This window comes from Lepus europaeus, chromosome 8 (assembly GCF_033115175.1).
Source record: "Lepus europaeus isolate LE1 chromosome 8, mLepTim1.pri, whole genome shotgun sequence".
NCBI lineage: Eukaryota > Metazoa > Chordata > Mammalia > Lagomorpha > Leporidae > Lepus > Lepus europaeus.
The window spans coordinates 22137536-22162716 of record NC_084834.1 but is presented as its reverse complement, the minus strand read 5'-3'; the positions used below and the strand labels follow the sequence as shown (position 1 = coordinate 22162716).

The following is a 25181-nucleotide window of genomic DNA, read 5'->3' as shown; positions in this document are numbered from 1 at the left end:
GCAGTGACAGGATGGCACTCCTGCAATTGCATTACAGTACGTAAGAGTCTGGTAAACTGCTGATAAACTCATGCTGAAGATTCTCCTCACTGGCTAGTTCAAGTATGTGTCCATGATGGACAGACCATAGAGCCAGAAACTGAAGTAAGCAACACCCAGGGACTATGTATAACCTCTACAGCTGAAGGCAGTCCCATTATATTGTATCATCCGTTAATATTCAGAAACCACCTGGAACTCTCAGTCCCACAAAAGAATGAAAAAGAATTCTGCCAACAACTTGAGTGAGGCTGGAAGATGATTCTTCCCCAGTAGAGCCTCCAGAAAAGAAGGCATCCGGACCAACAGCCTCATTGTAAAACCTCAAGCAGAGGAGCCAGTTAACTGCTCCCAGAATTTTGATTCTCAATACTATGAGATGATAGATGTGTGTTTCTTTCTGCCACTACATTTGCAGTCATTAGTTAGGCAGCAATAGAAATCAAAGGTATCCCCTAAACTCAATAACTCAACATGCTTTGTGGACAACTGGTATCCAGGAAGCTTCTTTCTTCTGGCATGGGTGAGCTGAATGAGCACATTGAATAACTATCTGAGTAGACAAGAAATGAGAAGAGGGGGAAGAAGAAGGGGGAGGCAGCAGGGACTGCACAGCAAAGAAACACATGGAGAAAGATGATGAAATACAATTATATGTAGTGAAATTAGCCAGTCCAAAAAAGACAAATACCATGTATTTTCCCTTATCTGTAGTAACTAATAAAGTATCTAAAATTTAATGCATAGGAGTGAAATTGACATATTGAGATTCCATGATTGTCCACAGCTCTTGTCTCTATTGTTGAGGAACAGAGATTGTTTTTTATTATTATTATTATTATTATCCCTCATACTATTTGTTGAACTCTTTGCTTACTGTGAGGTTAATCTTATGAGTATAAAGTAAACCAGAAATAGATCTTTGTAAAAATTAAGATTGGGAATAGGAAAGAGAGGAGGAAGAAGGGTGGGAGGAAGGGTGGGAAGGAGGGTATGATAGGAAGAATCACTATATTTCTATATTTGTACATATGAAATGCATGAAATTTGTATACCTTAAATAAAATTATCTTAAAATATATTAAGTAGATAAGATTTTGGAAACGTTTAACATTTCAAAACAAAAAAACTTTGTGTTTTTTTTCTTCAAATTTTCTCAAATCCCTCTTTCTTCTGTGCTGACCTCTAAAGTTGTTCTGGCCTAATGTGAGTCATCCAGGAGCTTCTTCATCTACCAGAGTGATTGGTCTGGGGATACCTACGCCCACTTACAGCTCGTTTGTGCTCTCAGACATGTTGCAATAATGGAAATATCCACACAAGACTTCTCCTTAATTCACACATTTCTTTGTCAAAACATCTAAGAATCAGTACTTCTTAAATCCATGCCTATCTTTTTTTTTTCACCCTCTTAGACAATTCCCTAAGCAACTACTGGCTAATCCCTTAAAGGTATTTTAAGTGAAGCACCAATTTCTTACCATTATTTTTAACTCAAAAGTATTTCCAGGTCCTGAGCATAAGAAATTTTTGTTATTGGGAAAGGGAGAGGAAACACAGGAAAAATAAATTGAATATTAAAAATTTTTTCTCTAGCTGGGGGAAGAAATTGGAACACAAATGCTGCATAATTATTGTGAGTTTATTTTTATTATGAAAAAGGTTGTTAATAAATGTTTCCAAGTTGGGATTCTAGGGGACAAAGGCAATAATGACGTGCTGAGTAGAAGGTTTAGTCATGGGGAAATATTCATAATTTTCCCAATCTTGATATTGGCAAATTTTGGCTGAAGAGGAAAATCATAGGAGTTAAAAATCTGGATTGTAAATACATGATGTAAATATTCACTTTAGATATTTCTGCATTATTAAGGTATCTTTTCACGAATTATAGAGAAGTGGATAGCTTAGAGGTACTCAGGGTTTAGGGGCATTGAAATCTCAACTGAACACATAGGTTTCCATTTAGTTTTAGAAAAAAAGTATATGCTTTAGTAATATTGGGTGTACACTCAGAATTCCAGGGTGTCTGAACAGTTTAAGGGAATTGGCAAATTAATTTTTTTAAAGGAAGCAGACTTAAAATGTCAAATAGATGCTTTCCTGCCATGATTCTACTTCTCTTTTGCCATACATTAAAGTCGTCCTCAATGTCAAAGATCAGTTCCAGATCACAGCAATAACAACAAAATGGTAGTGCAAAGAGCTAGAGAAATCTGAATTATAATGGTACCGTTTCTTATTAAAAAACAAAATACTATATTCTAGATAAACAATTAGCAGACAATGCACATAGCACAATCTTGGGGTTGGTGGTTTGCCTATTAAAAATGTAGAAATTTAATTCCACTGCCAATAGACTGATCCTTCATCTGCCAATACTCATATTTTCCAAACATCAGGGTGAATGTTCTCCATGTTTTAGTGTAGCAGTTTTCCACGAGAGGAAAACTGATGTATTTGCCTCTCAGAGTACATCATCTGTATTTGTCAAACTGTGTGACATTGCAGGAATCTGGGCTGTGTGCTGGTTTAAGCTTCTTTGGGTGACTGTCAGTGACTGTGTGCAGCTACGTGAAGCCACTTCAGTTCTACAAGTTAAGGGTTTATGAAGTAGGGGCACAGGAACAACTCAGCACAGTTAAATTTTCAGTTTTTCAACACATCTGATGCTACCTGAAGACCATTCATGCGCCCTTCTTTAGATTTCTCTTGTCTTTCTCCCTTCTTAGTGTTTTTTGAAAATTATACCAAATGGGGAGACAAGGACTTTAAAATTTAAAAAACGATAGAATATAAGAAAATAAATGCTTAAAATTTTCAGCTATGTTGCAATCTGATTTTAATCTCTTTGTGTAAATGGAAACAAATATAAACTCTCTATATACATGCAGTTCAGTTAGGCATTATGGCAAGTCAAATTTAGTTAAGTATGCTAGCTTAAAATTCAAAAATGATGCACATTCTTTAAAAACTGCATGGAGTTGAAAAAACTTTGCACCAAGGTAAATATATATTTTAATTTTATTTTCCACAGATATCTTGAAGCATCTTCATCAGATATTTTTCTGATGGGTAGCTCTAACTCACCCATGGATTTGTCGAGTTGTCAGAGGAGATAGAAGGATGACAAAGCAGAGGAAGTGTAGAGGGAGGATCCCCATCATTTATTAGACTAACTTCCTGACTGAGTACTGGGAATATTTTCCATCATGCCAAAACCAGATAGGTTTAACATGCAGACCTGTAGGCCATTCTTAGTTTAAAAAAAAAAAACAAAACTGTGCTTCTTTTTGTTTTGTAAAAAATATTTACTTATTCATTTGAAAGGCAGAGTGATAGAGAAAGAGAGAAATCTTCCATCTGCTGGTTTACTCTCCAAATGCTGGTAACAGCCTAGCAGAGGAAGCCAGGAGCTTCAGGTGGGTCTCTTTAAATGTGTAGGTAGCGGCCCAAGTACTTGCACCGTTATCTGATGTTCTCCCAAGTGCATTAGCAGGAATCTGGATCTGAATCAAAGGGGATGGCACTCTATCCAGTATTACAATATGGGATTTAAGTGATCCAAGCAGTGGCTTAACCCCCTGAGCCACAACACCAGCCCCTAGATCATTCTTTTTTAATAGCAGTGTTTGTATCCCATAAATATCTTTTCCAAGGATAGGACCCACATTCCAAGGAATTCATGAACTCTAATCTCAGAAAACAGGCTCCAGCCACTTGTGTTGGAACCGAAGCTGAGTTTCCTGTTCAGAGCTACTTGTGGATTCTCTCCCATCAAAATTCCAGATGTCAAAGTCATAATTAACTGCCATGGTGTGCAGATGGGCACTTAACTCAGTGCTTGAGTTGCTGCTTGGGATGTCCACATCCCATATTACAGTGTCTGCTTTGAGTACCAGTTGCTCTGCTTTCAACCCAGCTTCCTGCCAGCGCACACCCTGAGAGGCAGTTGGAGACGACTCAAGTACCTGAGTCCCTGCCACCCATGTGGAATACCCAGATGGAGTTCAGAGTGCCTGGCTTCAGCCTGGCACAGTGCTGGCTATTACAGGCATTTAGAAAGTGACCCAGCAGGCCGGCGCCGCGGCTCACTAGGCTAATCCTCCACCTTGCGGCACCGGCACACCGGGTTCTAGTCCCGGTCGGGGCACTGATTCTGTCCCGGTTGCCCCTCTTCAAGGCCAGCTCTCTGCTGTGGCCAGGAAGTGCAGTGGAGGATGGCCCAAGTGCTTGGGCCCTGCACCCGCATGGGAGACCAGGAGAAGCACCTGGCTCCTGCCATCGGATCAGCGCGGTGCGCCGGCCACAGCGCGCCTACTGCGGCGGCCGTTGGAGGGTGAACCAACGGCAAAAGGAAGACCTTTCTCTCTGTCTCTCTCTCACTGTCCACTCTGCCTGTCAAAAATTAAAAAAAAAAGAAAGTGACCCAGCAGATAGATGGAAGATCCCTCTCTTTGTCTCTCTGGCTTTCAGATAAAATGACAAATAAATAAAAATGTTATAAACATTACATGATGTAATGAGAACAGTACTTCACTCTGATATTCCTCTGAAAATCCTTAAATCCAGCCTACTAGTAAGAAAAACAAAGGACACATATTAATTAAAGAATATTCTAAAAATACTTGACCTGCACTCCTCAAAACTGCCAAGATTACCAAAACCAAGTCAAGTTTGGAAAACTGCCATGGCAAAAATGATCCCGAGAAGCTATGATAACTAAATGTGTTATAACCTGGATGGAAAAAAGAAGGAATGTTGAGTAAAAGAGGAAGGAAATCTGAATAAAGTATGGACTTCAGTTAATAATGTATCAATGTTTGTTTATCAGTTGTGAAAATGTACCAAGGCAATTTAAGATGCTAATAACAGGGGAAGCTGTGGGAGATTTGGGATCTCTCTGTACTCTCTTCAAAAGTTCTTTGTAGATTTGAAACTAGTCTAAAATAAAATATTTACTAAAATCCCTATCTTGCTTAGTGTTCCTGTTTCGGGCCATTCCAACAGGTGTATAGTGGCATCTCATCATCATATCATCATGGCAATCCCTGACTGGCCAATACCAAGCGCAGCGGACAGAGCAACCGGAAGTCTGTCACTGGCAGTAGGAGTGCAAAATAGCGTGCCCACTCTGGAAGACAGTTTAGTGACTTCTAACAAAGCTAAGCATAATCTTGCCATAGGCTCCAACAATCGTGCTGCTTGCTGTCTGCTCAAAGTAGTGCAAACTTACCTCCACAGATGCTTAAAGCAGCACAGGTATCTTTATTTTGGCTTATAGCCAAAACCTGGAAGCAGTCAAGATGTCTTTCAGTAGGTGAATGGCGAAGGGCCGCAGTAACTATGTTTTGAAAAAAGCGCCTCCATTCGGAGAGGCAGGCCCGACTTCCGGTAAAAGCGGCCTCACTCTGGGGAAACTGAAAAGTTAAGACGGAACAGCTTGCTAGCGTTCGCCATATAAGGAAATCCCCTGGGTCTGACCCAATCAGGAACAGCCGCATTGGATCAGGAAGTAGCAGAGGTGACCCCAGCCAATCCGCTGTTGCATTTCGGTGTGTTCAGGTCTCTGGCGGCATTCGGGGATCCGGAGATCTGGGCACAACAAATGGCAAAACTCTTAAATATCCAGACAGTGGCATGTTATCCAGTGCTAAAAAAGCCATAAGCTATCAAGCCTTGAAAAGATACCCAAGAAGCTTAAAGTTGTACACCCAAGTCAAAGAAGCAAATCTGAAGTGACCATATACTCTGTGATTCCAAGTTTATGGTGTTCTGGGAAAGGAGATAAAAAAATCAGCAGTTGCCATGTGTCGGAAGGAGGCAGAGCGAGATGATCCTCAGGGCAGTGAGGCCATCTGTGTGACCCAGAAATTGAGGACACATGTTGTTGGACATTTGTCTGAACCCACAGGATGTACAGCATCAAGAGGAAACTGAACCTTGGATGATAACGATGTGGGGATGATGATGTGCTACAGTTGTAACAACTGTGCTGCTGGTGCAAGATGATAAGTAAGGGAATATGTGCCAGTGTGGGAATCGGTGGAATATGACCTATCTCTAGATTTCTTCTCAATTTTGCCCTAACCCTTTTTTTTTTGTTTTGCCCCAAAAGTGGATTCTTTTTTAAAAAGTCAATATAAAAATCACATTTAGCTATAACAGGCATGTGTAATTTTTTGTTAAGCAGGAATTTGAATCACTAGTAGTGACTGAACTTTCATTGCCTATTAACTTAAAAAAAAACATAATGAAAGTTGATCTTAAATTCCTAAGGTTACTACAACCTAACAATCTTTCTTTGAATATTGGTTTTGTGCCATGATTCTGGAAATTTTGACTTATAACGGGTTATGAAGTTGTATATTTTAAAACCAATTTTTAGCTGAAAAGTAGAAAGATAAATTTTCCAGATACAAAGAGCAAATGTTTTCATTTTGAGCTGAATCATATTAATAATTTTAATCCTTAATTAGTGAATTCCAACTGCTCACTCTTTTATGTGAATCATTTATCATCTAGTGATGGAAAATTCCTGACCAGCAAAAGGACACAAAAAGTATGAAAGCATCGGAGAAAATATACACACTTACTGGTTCATCCTGAAAAAAGAAAAGACCATGAACATACATTGTTTTAATTAAATATTTTAGTTGAATTAATTGCACATCATATGCAGATGTAAGAAGTAATAGAGAGAAACCTTTATACTATTCAGATTTGACAAGTGGTAGCATCTTGCTTACCTATAGCATACTACAAGTCACCACCAGGAAAAGGACACTGATACAGTCCACCAACAGTCCTTAGAGTTCAGAAGTTCTACATGCACTCGCGTGTGTGTGTCATTGCTTAGTTCTGTTTGGTTTGTCACTAGTGGTATTTCATGATCATAACAAACAAGCCACTTAACTGTCTATCACCACAAGAATCCCAGTGTAGTCACACTTCCTTTCATCCTCTCTGGTCCTTCCCCATGCCTGCTAAACATAAATAAGTTGTCCATCTTTATAGTTTTGTAATTTCAATAATTTTTATAGATGGAATCTTATATTGCACAGATTTTTGAGGGTGGCTTTTTTTCTATCAGCAAAGTTCCCAGGAGATACATTTGAGAGGTTGTAAGCACTTTTGGTTGTTCTTTTTTATGGTTGAGTAATAGTCCTAAATATAATATAATATATTGAAGTATACAAAGGTTGTTTCCAACTGGATCTGCTGTGAAGAAAGGAACTTTAAATATATATATGTACATGGTTTTCTATGAACATAAATTTTCATTTCTCTGAGATAAATGTTAAAGAGTGAAATTGTTGCATCATATGGTAATTTATTTAATTTAGTTTTATAAGAGAACCAAGTTATTTTCTATAGTGTATATATTACACTATATGTATACTCTATATACATTCCCATCAACATTATGTGAGTGATCTAGGTTCTTTGTATTCTCATTAGCTTGTGCCATTATCACCATTTATTTTATTTATTTTTTAGCTATTGTTATATGGGTGTAAGGATATCTAATAATTGTGATTTTAAATTTGCATTTCTGGGGGCCGATGCTGTGGCATAGTAAGCAAATCCTCTGCCTGCAGCACTGGCATGCCATATGGGCACATGTTCATGTTCTGGCTACTCCTCTTCCAATCCAGCTTTCTGCTATAGCCTTGGAAAACAGTAGCAGATGGCCCAAGTGTTTGGGCCCCTGCACCCATTTGGGGGATGCTGGGGAAGCTCCCCACTCCTGACTTCAGATTGGCTCAGCTCCAGCCATTGTGGCCATTTGAGGAGTGAACCAGTGAATGGAGGACCTTTCTCTCTGTCTTTCCCTTTATCTGTCTATAGCTCTACCTCTTAAATAAATACATAAATAAATCTTTTAAAAAATTAAACTTTTTACATTTCCCTAATGGCTGATGATGGTAATATCTTTTTAAAATGCTTACTTACGATTTATATATTCTTTTCAGGAAAATATTTTTATTTTTGGCCCACAATATAATTGTGCTTCTTGGTTTTTCCTTGTTGAGTTCTGAGAGTTTTTATACATTCCAGATGCAAGGGCTTTATTGGACAATGGATTGCAAATATTTTCAGTAGCTTTCCTCTTATCGTTTTATGCTCTTAACAGAGTCTCTCATGGAGAAAAAGTGGCAGAGCAATAAAATGTGATGTAAATGTGCAAGGGAAGATTATTCAGCCATAAAAAATAATGAAATGATGTTATTTGCAGTACAATGTTTGGAACTGGAGGAGATCATGTTGTGTGAAATAAGCCAGACACTGAAAAATAAATAGTGCATGTTTTTCTTCACAAGGGAGCTAAAAAAAAGAAAACAAAAACAAAAACAAAAAAACTCAGTCTGAAAACAGACTGTTGACTCCTATAGGCTCAGAGGCTGGAGGGACAGAGGAGTTTGAATTAAAAAAAAATAGTGGAAGCTTGGTGCGGTTCAAAATTAATTGAGACAAATATATAAGCTGGCGCCGTGGCTCAATAGGCTAATCCTCTGCCTTGCGGCACCAGCACACTGGGTTCTAGTCCTGGTCGGGGCGCCAGATTCTGTCCGGGTTGCCCCTCTTCCAGTCCATCTCTCTGCTGTGGCCCGGGGGTGCAGTGGAGGATGGCCCAGGTCCTTGGGCCCTGCACCCGCATGGGAGACCAGAGAAGCACCTGGCTCCTGGCTTTGGATCAGCGCGGTGCGCCGGCCGCAGCGCGCCTACCGCGGCGGCCATTGGAGGGTGAACCAACGGTAAAGGAAGACCTTTCTCCCTGTCTCTCTCTCTCACTGTCCATTCTGCCTGTCAAAAAGAAAAAAGAAAAAAGAGACAAATATATCATTGAAAGATGAGATAATAATAGAGGGAGCTGGATGTGCTTATTGGTTATGACAATGCTACTGTATATATTAACAGTAGAGGACGCTGAGTATGAGTTATATGGGAACTGTTTGTATCACAACTTTTTTCACATTTCTTTTTTTAAATTTAATTTAAGGTATACAAATTGCATACATTTCATGTACACAAATTTAAGAATGTAGTAATTCCCACCATACCCTCTTGGCCACCCATACTCTCACTTTCTTCCTTCTCCCTCTCCTATTCCTATTCTTAATTTTACAAAGATCTATTTTTAGTTAACTTTATACTCATAAGATTTACCCTATTCTAAGTAAAGAATTCAAAAAATAGTATGAAGGAAAAAAAACACTGTTGATCAACAGTTTAGACAAGGGCTGTTCAAAATCATCACATCTCAGTGTCGCTTTAACTTCTATAGATTACCTTTTAGGTACTCCATTTGTTACCACGGATCAGGGGAACATATGGCATTTGTTTTTCTGAGACTGGCTTATTTCACCAAGTATAGTATTTTCTAGTTGCATCCATTTTGTTGCAAATTACAGGATTTTATTTTTTTACTGCTGTGTAGTATTCCATAGTGTGTCTATATACCATAATTTCTTTATCCAGTCTTCAATTACAGAAATCTGGATTTATTGTATGTACTAGCTATTGGGAATTGAGCTGCAATAAACATGGGGTACAAATAACTCTTTCATATGCTGATTTATTATCATTTGGGTAAATTTCAAGGACTGGGGTGGCTGGGTCAAATTGTAGGTCTATATTCAGATTTCTGATATATCTTTATATTGTCTTCAACAGTGGCTGGACCAGTTTACATTCCCACAAACAGCATACTTGGGTACTTTTTCCCTCACACCTTCACCAGCATTTGTTGTTTATTGATTTCTGTATCAGAGCCATTCTAACCGGGATGAAGTGAAACCCAATTGTGGTTTTGATTTGTATTTTCCAGATGGCTAGTGATCCTGAGCAGTTTTTCATATGTCATGCCTGGAAGCGGTTTCAGCTTGCCCCAAAGCTCATGAAGTTATCCATAATATTACCACACCTCAGATGCCAGTGGCACTCACAGTAAGTGTCACATCCATTTAAAGATTTTTGAGAGCATAGATAATGTATATTGATATGGAACAAAAAGCCATCAGGTGGAAACTGACTTTATTAACTTAGTGGTTAAATATTGAATTAATAATAAATTATTGAATTCATACAACCCACGCCCCTGACCAAATGGAGCTTGATTTGTGGGGAGAGAGAGGCAATAAATAAACAATGAAACAACTTTCTCTATGGATGATAGATAGATGGATGGATAGATTCTCAAATCCTCTATTAACAATTCAAAAAATCAAAAATCAAAAAAGTTCCAACAACCAAAGATTTTTTAACTTATTTAGTGACAAAGTCTATCTTGAATTGATAAGAAGCTGTGTACAGTCTTTATTTATGCCACTTTACATTAATAGTAATTCACTTCATTATGAGTCAGGTGCTCTGACCAGGAGTGTAAGGAGCTTACATATGGGACTGGAGCTGTGGCGTAGTGGGTAAAGTCGCTGCCTGCAGTGCTGGCATCCCATGTGGGTGCTGATTCGAGTACCTATTGCTCTACTTTCAATCCAGCTCTCTGCTGTGGCCTGGGAAAGCAGTAGAAGATGGCCTAAGTCCTTAGACCCCTGCACCCGTGTGGGAGACCTGGAAGAAGTTTCTGGCTCCTGGCTTCAGATCGGCCCAGCTCAGGCCATTGCAGCCACTTGGGGAGTGAACCAGCAGATGGAAGACCCCCTCTTCTCTCTCTTTCTCTGCCTCTGCCTCTCTCTAACTCTGTCTTTCAAATAAATAAATAAATAAATAAATATTTTCCAAAAAAGGAGTTTATGTAATATATAATAAATGCCCCCATGTTATTATCTTTCTAACGCCTGCAAAAAAATGTATAATTTTTGGAAGCACATTTGTTTCCCCAAAGTTTTAGATAAGGAATCATAACGTGATCATTAAATTCAGGTAAGATTGGTCCTATAATGAAAAATAGGCCACTGTGGGTGTAAGGTGCTATTTTGAGAAGGCGCCTGGGAAGGCTTGTCTGAGGAGGTGTCACTGCAGTGAGAAACAGAGGAGAAGCAAAGAGGGGCATCCCAAGCAGAAGCAAAGGCAGGTTCAAAGACCTCTGGACGGGCACATCCTGGGAGACATGGAGATACAGCACTCGGCCACTGAGCGTGGAGTAAAGTGCACGAGGTACACAGTTGCAGAAGACAGATCTAGATTTGTCATCAGGTCATAAGCCTTAAGGAGCAGAATTATGTGGGTTTTTCCATTCCCTTTTTTCCACTAATTACCTACGTCCTAAGTAGCTTCGCTGTGTCTCAGCTATAGCTTCTAAAATGGTTTAATTGAGTTTGCCAAGATATTACCATCATCTTTCAAGCCTTAAGCATTGACTCAGCTTTTCTGGAAAAAAAGAAAGAGTTCCAATTCTTCATAAAATAAATCCATGAAGATATTTATTTGTGGATACACTGAGCTAGTATATATGAAATAACATTGCAATACTTAATGTGACCTCTGGGCAAAAATGATGATTTTAAAATAAAAAATTACATGTTTAATTCAAAGAACACTCATTAGACAAATAAATGCTATTATTCATAATTATTGGATTGACCTTTTTGGTTCATTGTTAAATAATGTTGTTGGTTGTTATAAAAAGCAGATTTCTGCTAAATAGATTTCATTTTCTGGAAACTTTTCTGTCTCAGTTAACTAGCTATTTCCATGGGATATCTTGGTCCTTACTAAAGATAGGGATCTGTAGTCACTTAAAGTCATGTATTAAGTGAACCCAGATCTGTAGATAAAATGTGACTTTCTAAAAGTCTAAGTGTATTTTATGCAAAAGTATCCAATTGAATTAAAGTTCAATTCTAGAGACAGAATAATTATTTGACAACTGAGTAATGCTCTCTGACATATCTATAGTTTCTCCTTCATTTATTTGAATGCCAAGCAGGAAACTCTTGCCTTTTGTAACGCATATTTGCCCCATCCTAGAGGTAACAAGATTTCTCCATTGAGAAGATAAATAAATAAATAAATAAATAATTTCTCTGGCACTGACGCTACTCAGATAGAGTAAATTATTGACCCACATCACTGTTTGCATCTCCCATGTGCTCTCTTTTCAGCCTGCCCCGTCTACTGAGACCAGCAAAGCCTGCAGACCCGTGCTGGCCTGCAGCTTTACCTCAGAGGGCTCCAACGTATCGTCCGGATGTAAGGGCTCTGAAAGCTAGAGATGAATCTGCTTGCCAGAGATGGTGCCGCCTGCTATGAATCACCGCTTCCCCGGAGGTTGCACTTGTAGTGCCAACATCCTTGTGTAAGAGTGGGTCAATTCTTGCTTATGACATTTACACATAACCTTCAGAAAATGCCCATTTGGACACTCAACACTCCATAGCGATTTTATAAGTAAATGTGTCTTTCCAATTATCCTTAATATGCAGACATTTTTCTTTTTGTGACACAATTCACAGGATCTTGAAGAAAACAACAAAATTGAGCACTACCTTGCTAGTGTTGCCATAATGAAGTGCCCTAGACTGGGTAGCTCAAAAAGCAGAAATTTATCTTTTAACAGTTCTGGAGGTTGACAATCTAAGATCAAGGCTTCAGCAGGAATGAATTCTCTCTCTGGGCCTTATAAGGACACCGGTCATAGTGGATTAGCACCTACCCTAATAACCTCATTAACCTAAAAGGAATTAACTACCAAAGTGCCATGAAGCCTACCTTGAAGTGAAAATATCTACAATCAACCGTCAAGAAAGATATCCTATCTAAACTTAAGTAGAGACTCCTCAAAATACAGCTGCCACCATTTCCCATTTGGGTATGTGTTGATTAATCCTCTTGGTACACTTGACAGGGCCAGGCAATGCCCAAATGGAATATTATTACTGCATGGGTCTGTGAGAATTTCCAGATGCCATTAGCATTTCAACCTGTGGATTCTGTAACATAGATTGCCCTTTCTATTGTAGGTGGGCACCATGTAATTCCTTAAGAGATTGAATAGAACAAAAGGTGTTAGAAGGAAGAATTTTCGCCTTTTGGTTTCCTGCCATCTCACTGGGCTTGGACATCAGTCTTATCTCACCTTTGGACTAGGATTTACCTCCCTGGTTCCCCTGGATCTCAGCTTGCAAACCTCTTATAATGTGACTTCTCACTCAGAATAGCATGTGTCACTTCATAATGAATCTGTCACCATAGATGATAGATTCTTAGAGAGAGAGACAGAGACAGAGACAGAGACAGAAATAGAGGTGGAGATACATGTCTACATGTAGATATCTATTGTCCCTTATTGGTTCCATTTCTCTGGAGAACCTTACTAACACATGGGAAGACTCACCATTAGCACCAGGAATTGTGAATTCAGTTGCACTATTCCATTCCCCATCCAGCAATGGGAGAGATTTCAGCCAGAAAGAAGACTGCTCATTTACAATCATATCAAAAAGCCCAATAGAACTATCCATACTTTCCCAACCCTTCATGGCCTCCCTCATTGGGCTTCGGTGAGGTTGGTTTATAATCACATTCTTCTGGCTATTTATTTGGTAATTCATTAATGAAATGTCCCTGCACACATGTGTATTTAATTTGAAGGTACTGAATATTTGAACCAAAGTTGGTAGAGGAAAATCCCCACCACCAACAACAACTTTAATTATTTATTTAAAGGTCCTGTCTCTAAATAGAGTCACACACTCTGAGGTACTTGGCATTAGAACATCAACCTATGAGTTTGGGAGATACAATTCAGCATGTATCACTCAGGTACAATTTCTCCAAAGCACCATTTCTTTCTCATACTATGGAATTTCTTATACAAAGTTGGGGTGTCTCCTTTCTTCTCTGATTAGGCCTTAACTGTCTATGTCAAGAGTTCCTTGAAGGACTGGAGCTGTGGCATGGTGGGTAAAGCCACTGCCTGCAGTACTGGCATCCCATAGAGGCGCTGGGACTTGAACCCTGCTGGCCCACTACCCATCCAGCTCTCTGCCATGGCCTGGGAAAGCAGTAAAAGATGGCCCAAGGACTTGGGCCCCTGAACCCATGTGGAAGACCCGGAAGAAGCTCCTGGCTCCTGGCTTCAGTTGGGTGCAGCTCCAGCCATTGCAGCCACACAAGGAGTGAACCAGCAGATGGAAGACCTCTCTCTGCCTCCGCCTCTCTGTAACTCTGCCTTTCAAATAAATAAATAAATCTTTTCTTTTTTTTTAAGAGTCCCTTGAAGACCTTTGGCTTGCCCACTGAGCATGCTGAGATGTTCTGAATCCAGTGATTAAGTGAGTAGAATTGAAATCCAAGCTGGATGTCTCAGTGCTCCGTAAAGTACCCAATATATAATAAATGTGTGCAAAATGTGGAGTCATGAGAACTATTCCCCAGTGTTTAATAATTTAGGGCAATAGTCCCTGTTTTGCTTCAGGTAGCAAGATGGAAAGACACCCCACAGACAAATCTGGGTGATGATCTCATGCTCCAAACTCTAGCTTATGAACAACTGAACAGAAATACAAGTAGAATATTCCATTCTCAGGTGTTGAAAGAAGACTATGGGATGAGTATTGGCACAGTGGTTAGGACATTGCTTGGGATGCCTGTAACATGTATCAGAGTGCTTGGAGTTGAGTCTAGGCTCTTCTGATTCCAGCTTTCTGCTAATATGTATCTTGAGGGGAAGCAGGGGAAGCTCAAGTGGTTGGGTTCCTGCCACACACATGGGAGGACTGGATTGAGTTGTCAGCTCCCAGCTTCAGCCCAGCCCAGCTCTGGCTGTTGTGGGTATTTGGAGAGGGAATGGGAGTTATTTCTCTCCCCCCCCCACCTCCCTCTCACCCAGCTGAATTCAGAGTAAAAATGAATAAATTTATGTCCTCCAAGGTGTAATAGTTCCAGATGCCTTGACCCCAGTTACCTCACATAGCAAGCAACTTAATGGTTAAATATTGATTCAATTTCCAATCTTGAAAGCTTTGGATAGAATTCACTGAGATTGTTTTTCTTAATAAGCCTATTTCTTTCCTAGTCTCCTTCATGGGGCTAATGCAATAAGGTGTATTCCTTGGCATTTGCTGATTATTTCTCATTTAAGTCAGCCTTTGTTTAACAGCCTACAACAAATATGAACATTATGTGCTTTCATGTCGATGCATTTCTCTGATGATAAAAATAAATTTCAGATGAGTATTTATGGATTGATTTCAGGTACATTAATTTTGTCATTACCATTATAAGGTACTATTTTTCAATTCTCACATTCACTATAAAACCTAAAAGCTGTACCTAGGCAGCTTCTTAACTTTCTACCACCCTTATTAGTTAATACACCAAATAAAAGCAGAGAATATTTTCCTCATTTGCTAATGTTTTTAAGTATGCTGTCTATTCTGTAAGCAATAAAAATGTTTTTGTTCAAAATGAGAAACAAAAACTATTTTTCTTCTTTTCAAGCAAGTATTTATATAGTCTCAAGCTAATTTATTTGAGATCCTTGCTCAACTTGGTTTTATGCTAATAAGTACCAATGGTTTAAGTTAACTATTGTTTAATAGGCTTTTACACTTTTTTTTTTCAAAGATTTACTTGTTTATTTGAAAGCCAGAGTTACAGTGTCAGAGGCACAGGCAGAGAGAGAGAGAGAAATCTTCAATCTGCTGGTTCACTCACAAATGGCCACAGTGACCAGGCAGAAGCCAGGAGCCAGAAGCCAGAATCTTCATCCAGGTATTCCACGTGGGTTCTGGGGCTCAAGCACATGGACTATCCTCTGCTGCTTTCCCAGACACATTAGCAGGGATCTGGACTGGAAGTGGAGCAGCTGGGACTCGAATCAGCACCCATATGGGATTCTGGCACTGCAAACAGCAGCTTAACCTGCTGTTCCACAGCACTGGCCTGCCTGTCACACTTTTTAGAGTCCTAATAGCAAGAATCTAGTATTATATTGTAGATGTTTGCTAATTTTTGTTTCTTTATAAATAATAGAACATTATTTAAGATGATAGAAATATGACTTTTAGAAAATGACTTAAGGTACAGGATGAATTTGAATTGTACGAAATAAATGGATATTCTAAGAATATTTGTAGATTGTTTTATGTTTATATGAAGATTCAGATTAATTTCTTTTCTTTTTTCTTTCTTTTTTTTTTTTTTTTTTTTTGACAGGCAGAGTGGATAGTGAGGGAGAGAGATAGAGAGAAAGGTCTTCCTTTTTGCCATTGGTTCACCCTCCAATTGCCGCTGCAGCCGGCACATCGTGCTGATCCGAAACCAGGAGCCAGGTGCTTCTCCTGGTCTCCCATGCGGGTGCAGGGCCCAAGGACTTGGGCCATCCTCCACTGCCTTCCCGGGCCATAGCAGAGAGCTGGCCTGGAAGAGGAGCAACCGGGATAGAATCCGTTGCCCCAACCGGGACTAGAACCCGGTGTGCCGGCGCCGCAAGGCGGAGGTTTAGCCTGTTAAGCCACGGCGCCGGCCCCAATTTCTTTTCCTATACTTATCTTTTTAACTAAGATTTATTTGAAGATTTGTTTATAGGGGCCGGCACCGTGGCACAGTAGGTTAATTTGTCTGTGGCGCTGGCATCCCATATGGGCGCTGGTCCTAGTTCTGGCTGCTCCACTTCCAATCCAGTTCTCTCCTATGGCCTGGGAAAGCAGTAAAAGATGGCCCAAGTCCTTGGGACCCTGCACCTTTGTGAGAGACCAGGAAAAAGCGCCTGGCTCCTGACTTCGGGCCGGCGCAGTTCTGGCCATTGCGGCCAATTAGGGAGTGAACCAGCAGATGGAAGACCCCTCTCTCTTCCTCTGGATCCACCTCTCTCTGAAACTGTCTTTCAAATAAATAAAATAAATCTTAAATTTTTATTTATTTGAAAGGCAGAGTGAGAGACAGAGAAAGAGAGAACGAGATCCTTCATCGTCTGGTTTATTCCTCAAATGGCTGCAAAAGCCAGGTCTAGGCCAGGCTAAAGCCAGGAGTCATGAACTCCATCCTGGTCTCTCACATGAGCAGCAGAGGATCAACCACTTGGGCCATTTTTTGCTGCCTTCCCAGGCACATTAGTTGGAAGCCAGATCAGAAGCAGAGCACCTGGGACTTGAACTGGCACTCCCATATGAGATGCTGGCATCAGAAGTTGCACCACAATGTTGTCACTCTGTATTTACCTTTATGCAAAGCAAAGGCAAATGCCACATCATTAATGTTTGAGAAACATGTGTGAACACTCAACAAAGGTTATGTAACAGACCTGAACATGAAATCAAGAACATGGCTCAAAACTTGACACAATGATCCATCCTATGATAGGCCTCGTGCAGGTCACAAAAATATGCTTAGGTTATGGTCTCTGTTCATGTAGACTTCTAAAGGTCTATGATTTAGCTAATTCATGTTTCTAAGGTTATTTAGTAATCATTGAAGAGTTAACAAGGACAATAAAAGATAATAAAAAGAACGAGAAATAAATGAATCAGCTTATATATGTTGAACACTGCATACGTGCCAGTCATTCTTACAGCTAATTCTCTTATAATTTACAATGATACTGAGGTAGGTACCGTTATTGACCTATCTTATTGATGAGTAAGATAAAATAATTTTTGTCCTCAAGATGTATGGAATAAAATGCAAGTTAAGTCCACAAATTCAAGTCATTATTTTCTCAAAATCTACCAATTGCTTTACGTATAAATTCCAAAAATAATCTTACTGATATTTAAATATTTATAATGTTAAAAAGCACTTTACAACTATCAAACATTTTTATAACTAGTTTTTTAGTGCACAAAATTATCAACATTCACAGAAGAAAATTATCAATATGCACAGAAAAAAACAAAACTATGAATACAGAAAGAAAATAAACCATAGTATAAAGAATGATTCCTGGAGATTGAATGAAGAAATTGTGGAATACGTACACCATGGAATACTACACAGAGCTAAAGAGAAGAAGGAGAAAAAGAAGAAGAAGAAAAAGGAGGAGGTAGAGGAGGAGGAGGGGAAATTCCATCGTTTGCAACAAAAATGGATACTGGAAAACATTATACTTAGTGAAATAAACCAGTCTCCCAAAGATGAATACTATATGTTCTCCCTGATCTGTGGTAACTAATAGAGTACGTAAAAGGTAACCTATAGAAATGAATTGACACTATGAGATGCCATGATTTTGAACAGCCCTTGTCTCTACTATTGAGTAACAGGTTTTTTTTTTTCTCCATAGTATTTGTTGAACTTTTTATTAGCATAGGGTTAATCTTATGTGTATATTGTTAGTTGAAAATATATTTTTGTAAAAATTAAGAACGGGAATGTGAGAGGGAGGAGGAAGAAGAGTGGGAGTGCAGCCGGGAGGGAGGTTAAGGTGTGAAGAATCACTATGTTCTTGGCAGGAGCTAAAGCAGGGGCTGCGGCAGCATCTGCAGCTGCCTATGCTGCATACGGGTACAACGTGTCTAAAGGAATCTCCGCTAGCAGTCCTCTGCAGACGTCCCTGGTCCGGCCTGCTGGTCTTGCTGACTTTGGACCTTCAAGCGCCTCTTCTCCTTTGAGTTCCTCTTTGAGCAAAGGGAACAATGTACCTGGGACTCCCAAGAGCCTCCACGTGACCAGCAGCCTCGCCTCAGACTCCCTGGTCCGGAAACAGGGCAAAGGCACCAACCCTTCTGGAGGACGGTAACCACCTCGGTCTTGCAGCTTCCTTCAGCCAAATCTGGGGCGAGAGCCTTGGTCTGCAAACGTGCCCTGTGCAGCATCTTACATCCTGAGCCAGAGGATGGAGATGAGCGGTTGCAGCAGGGGAAAAGCAGGCAGGTGGTTGGTGTGAGCATTTTTGTCACCTGTCTCAAAAGGAAGGTTCGGGGGCTGCCTGTGGCGGGAAGGCCAGGGACAGGGATCAGTCCCACACCCCCGCCCCAGCATCTCACATGACCCCTAAAGCCAAGTCTTAAACCTCTTATGGGGGAAGGGCCTGACATGGACCCCCTTTAGCTCAAGCACACTGTCTCCATCCCCATTCTGCTCCCTGGCTCTGACCATGTTCCCTGCAGAGGCTCCGCAGGGCTGTGAAGAGTCTTCCAAGGTGGAGACTCCTCTCAAAGTTGTAAGTCTAGGAAAGGGGGAATTGTGTACCGGGTGTCTGCAGTCTTTCGACACCTCCACAGGTCTCCAAATCCCATTTGTCACAGTTTTGTTGTTGGAGAGAAAGCAGTAAGTGCGAGAGGAGGTGGTGGCTTCGGAGGATGACAGGAACAGAGGAAACATGGTAACAGGCAGGTGTTTTCCTTGCATTTCCTCCCCTGTCCTGCAGTAATTCACACCACAGAACCTTCGGGTCCCACCAGCAACAGTAGCAGTAGCTCCCACCCAAGGGATTCCCAGAAGCCAGTAGAGAGACCAGGAGCCACCTCAGTCAGCAGGACAGCCTCCCCTCCCGTCTCGCGGACTCTCCTTTGCCCATGCTCCATGCACAGTCTGCCCCCGCCCCCCCATGCCCTCAGCCCCTTGCTTGGCTGTATGCACTGTCTGTATTGCACTGAGAAAGGAAGGGACAGCAGGGGGAGCGGAAAGGGTGGAAGTGGAAGAGGGCAAGCTCGGCGCCGACCCTCCCAGCCCCGGCCCCACCAGCTTGAGCTTGCTGCCCTCCAAGAGAGGCAGAGGGGCCGCATTCGCACGGGAGGTTGTTCTGCCTCCCACCCCCCCACCCACACCCCCCGCCTGATGTCCCTGGTGGAGCAGGTGCTTCTGGGCGGGCCAGCCTCTAATTTGCACACCTGAAAATCGCGGAATTGAGTTTAGATAGATTGATTTTTAAACTTTTTTTTTTTTGGAGTAGGGGTCTTAGGGGAATCATTTAATTTAAATCATTAAGATTCCCCTGCCCAAACCCAGACTCCTGTGTACAGATGCTATTTAGAGGGAATCAGAAAAATGCCAAGACTTTTGTCTCTTTGAATGTGCTGTCTATTTTTATAACTGAACTTGTACATATGTATAAAGAGAGACACATCTTTCTTTTACTAACTGGATAAAAAAATCTTAAATAAAATGGAGTGAGATAATTTTTGAAAGCATGAAGTATGTATACCTTAAATAAAAGGTTTCTAAGTTAAAAAAAGAAAAAATGACAAAAAGAATGATTTATCCTAAAAATACTATAAAAACTTTCAAAATAATATTTTAATGAAGAAATCCACTTTTAATCTCTTACTGAGAGTTGAAATAGAAAACCTAAATGAAATTATTATTAAGGATATTATTTTCAGTTAATGTCCAGTGTTACACACTCTACAACCATAATTTAATTCACATATAAAATTGAATTGCAGAACTCTAAACATGGAGCACAAATCTAATTTTTCTACTAAATATGAAAGAAAATGGAGAAAAATAGATCCAGTACTACTGAGATCCTGTTAAAATAACATTAAAAATGTTGAAAACACAAGAATATTTGGTTCTGTTACCAATAAAATCAATGCCAGTTATTACTTTGTTATTCATGCAACCACATTCATGAGATGCCATAAATGACTTTTTAGCACTTAACATGTGTTTGACATGGTGCTGAACACATTTTTAGTGAAAATTGACATGAATTCCATTTCTAATCATGAAAATAACTAACTGAAGACAATCAGGAAGTGCTGACCTAAGGAAATGATCTAAGGTTATAATCCTTCAAATATTAAGTTGTTCATTTTTTATTTTTTTATCATCGATTATGTACCCACGTTATAGATAGGCATTACAAAGTATCAAATCACATTCTTGCCATCAAAAATCTTAAAGTCATGGTAAAAATGTTTCCAGCCTGCACACAGCATTGAAGACCTGAGCCCAGGGTGTTTCAGATTCATCATCTGGAACTGGTAAATGTAATGAAGTCATTATATTCTGGCTAAAGAATCTAGAAAAACTGCAGCTGCAGTAGTCACAAAAAATGAAAGTTATGATAGGGAATGGTATCAAATAGGAGGCAGTTGGAAATGCTGGGGCAACTGAAAATGCAGCTATAGACATGGTCATAAAAATTGCTGTTGGAACTATATTCTGTGCATATGTCAGAAGGAAATTTTGCAGTATAATTAGAAATATAACAACATATATTGTGTCCTGAAAATTCAACTTCTAGGAACTGACCACAAGGAAATGGATTAGTAAGAAGATGATTTATAATAGAATTCAGCACATCCTAAGACATCCACAATGACCACAGTCTGAAAACAAAGTAACCAATCATCAAGAACTGATTAAATTAACTACCTCACATTTCTTTTTTTTTTAAAGCTTTTATTTAATCAACATAAATTTCATAGGTACAGCTTTAGGAATATAGTGGTTCTTGCCCCCAAACCCACCCTCCCACCTCCATTCCCATTCCACCTCCTACTCCCTCTCCAATCCCATTCTTCACTAAGATTCATTTTTAGTTAACTTTATATACAGAAGACCAACTCTATACTAAGTAAAGATTTCCACACTTTGCACCCACACACACAAAACATATAAAGAACAGTTTGAGAACAAGTTTTACAGTTAATTCTCATAGTACAACTCATTAAGGATAGAGGTCCTACATGGGGAGTAAGTGCACAGTGACTCCTGTTGATTTAACAATTGACACTCTTATTTATAACAACAGTGATCACCCAAGGCTCTTGTCATGAGCTGCCAAGGCTACAAAAGCCTTCTGAGTCCACAAATTCTGTCAGTACTTAGACAGGGTCATAAGCAAAGTGAAAGTTCTCTCCTCCCTTCAGAGAAAAGTACCTCCTTCTTTGATGGTCCCTTCTTTCCACTGGGATCTCACTCACAAAGATCCTTCATGTAAATCATTTTTTTACATGGTATCTTGGCTTTCCATGCCGAAAATGCTCTCATGGGCTCTTCAGCCAGATCCGAATGCCTTACAGGCTGATTCTGAGGTCAGAGTGCTATTTAGGGAATTTGTCATTCTATGAGTCTGCTATGTGGACTGCTTCCCATATTGGAACATTCTCTCCTTTTTAATTCTATCTATTGTTATTACCAGACACTTGGTCTTATTTATGTGATCCCTTTGACACTTAATCCTAGCTATATGATTAGTTACACATTTAATATGATCACTTTAACATGTAAGATGGATATGTACCACCCAGCTTAATGGGATTTGGAGTTTCATGGAAAGATTTTAGCTTTACCCTTAAGGGGAAGTCCATGGGAATGTGTGCAAAACTGTTTAGCTCTTTCCTCTCTCACACATTTCTAAAACAGACTCCATAAAAAAATGCCATAAGAAAATGTTGATTTATTAAGGCAAAATAGTCCCAACAATTTGATGAGAAACAAAATGTGGCAACCAAAAATATTTAGGTATGGGGGACATTGTTGTGGCACAGCAGGTTAATCCACTGCCTGTGATATCAGCATCCCATATGGGTGTCAGTTCATTCCCTGGCTGCTCCATGTTCAATCCAGCTCCCTGCTAATGGCCTGAGAAAAGCATTGGAAGATGAACCAAGTATTTGGGGCCCTGTCACTCACGTGGGAGATCTAAATGAAGCTCCTGGCTCCTGGCTTTGACCTGGCCTATCCCAAGCCATTGTGGCCATTTAGGAATCAACCAGCAAATGGAAGATCTGCCTGTCTCTCTTTGTCTGTCCTTCTCTCTCTGTAACTCTGATTTTAAAATACATAAATAAATCATTAAAACATTAAATATGGTGTTATTGTGTACAAAATATATTAGTAAATAGGGAAAGGTCTGGAAGGGTATTTATTTCCAAATATTACCAGGAGTTATCTTTTGTTGGATTGTAATTGTTATTTTTATATTTGTATTTTTCTGTTTTTCAAGTTGTCTGAGAACTTACAATTTAATTTCCTACAATTTGATTTTTCATTGAACAGAAAGAAGTACTAAGTATTGAACAAAACAAAATAAAATTAAAAAATGTCTTATACCACACTAAAAGTACATGACGAAAATTGCTGAGGGTTCCAGATATCATTCCATTTCCCTTTCTAGTAATAAGATTCCTTTTTTTTAAAGCTGCTGCTACAATTCAGAATACTTTGTCTTCCAGTTTTCCTCGTACTAACTAGCCATGTGACAAATTCTACTCAATGGCATAGAAACAGAAATAGGGGACGCTGGATGTGGTTCATTAACTGTGACAAATCCTACTATGAGATGTTATTAATAGAGAAGCTGGGTGTGGTTTATTAACTGTGGCAAAGATATAGTAACATAAGATGTTAATAATAAGGGAAGCTGGGTATGGGGTATGTGGAACTCTATTACATCACAATCTGTTTAGTAAATTCAAAACCATTCTAAAATTAAAAGTTTACTAAAAAGTAAACTCATTGACAAAGAAATATCATATACAACTTCCAGGAAAATTCTGAGATCTTGAAATATTAATGTGAGTAGTTATTTAGGATACTGGAAGAGGTTTTGAAGCATGGAGAGAAGATAATCAAAAGGAAATGGTTTAAATTACTGAATTTTCTGGAATGCAAGGAGCTGAAGAATCTAAAAAGCATTTATATTTGTTTATATGAGGAAACTTCAGAAAGTGTGACGAGTGGAAGCTTTTTCATAATATGCATTTTCCATGAACTTTTTGAAGACCCCCTCGTATAAGACAAAAATGCAGTGTGTACATTTCCTGTACTTTCTCCTTTGTTAAGTATTGTATAAGTCTTTCAAGAGTCTTAGTTTAGCATGAGTAATATGCAATTATGGTAAACTAAAACTGATATTTGATAAATAAAATTTTGGGAGTAACAGTACCCATACTCAGAGTTCCCCCCAGTCCCTAAGGACACTGGGATGAAATCAAGAGATTCCTCTTAGCTGCAAATTACTCAACGTGGTTTAATCAATAAGAACACATTCAACTTACACAACAATAAGCCTGCAAGTGAGTGCTTCCAACAATATGTCAGCAAGTAAGGGTTTCCAGTGTGGTTAAATCAATAGCCTAGTAGTCAGGGCTCCAGCTCAAAATCTTGTGATCCTCTTGGCTCTTCCCTCAGTTTTTCAGGAGGGCCACAGCTGTTCTCAGCATCAGGGCCATATATAAAAATGTCTAAATGCAGGAACAGAATCATTATCTCAGAAAGTCCCAATATAGTTCCCTTGAAATTCCTCTAGCCAACTGCACCTGTGCCTAAACCAATCATGGAGATGTCTAATCAATTGTCTTGATTGCATTTTTCTGAAGGACCCTTATGGGGGAGAGGGACAAGAAACTAGGCCTGGGCAGATATCAGGGGCTTCTTAAGAGGTTAGATGTTCCCCAGAGTCCAGCGGGCAGGACGTTCTCTGGGAAGGAAAAGTCAATCCCCTTCAGAGAACCTCTAGGCATGCCCAGAGCAGAGCTGCCACTCCCCTCAGCACGTTCCCTCAGCACTCTCCTCAGCACTCTCCTCAGCACGTTCTCCTCAGCACTCTCCTCAGCACTCCCCTCAGCATTCTCCTCAGCACTCTCCTCAGCACGTTCTCCTCAGCACTCTCCTCAGCACTCCCCTCAGCACTCTCCTCAGCACTCTCCTCAGCACGTTCTCCTCAGCACTCTCCTCAGCACTCCCCTCAGCACTCTCCTCAGCACGTTCCCTCAGCACTCTCCTCAGCACTCTCCTCAGCACTCTCCTCAGCATTCTCCTCAGCACTCTCCGGTATGCTAATTGTCCCTCCGAACCAGCCAATCCCGTGTTGCCACTGCATTCCATATGCTAATTGTCCCTCCGAACCAGCCAATCCCGTGTTGCCACTGCATTCCATATGCTAATGGTCCCTCTGAACTGACCAATCCTATGCATGCGCATTAGGAATATGCTAATTCGTTGCCTATATAACCTGTGTGAAACTGCCGCTCAGGGCTCCTCACTGCCTGAGGTGGGGGCCCGTTTGCGCAAACGTTCAATAAAAACCTCGTGCTTTTTGCATCAACTGGTCTGGATCTTTGGGCGTCCTCCCAAGCAAGTGGGCATCTCTGCAACTGAGAGGTCCAACATTTTGGTGGCCCGTACGGGGTCGCCCTCAGACCCATTCTCTGCGGACCAGTTGGAGGTATAATTAAGTGTTTTCTGTTTGTTGTTCTTCATCTTGAGTGTTCTGACTGGCCAGTACCTGACTCTGTGAGACCAGTGGGGGAGGCAGGTGTGCCCAGCAACCCCTGGTC

The 25181-nt window shown here is 40.2% G+C and overlaps 1 protein-coding gene across 1 annotated transcript in view; it reads right to left on the bottom strand.

The window, feature by feature from the left end:
- The window catches only part of LOC133765234 (ATP-binding cassette sub-family E member 1-like), a 1116285-nt gene that overhangs the window by 386597 nt on the left and 704507 nt on the right, over positions 1 to 25181 (bottom strand). The window lies entirely within an intron of this gene.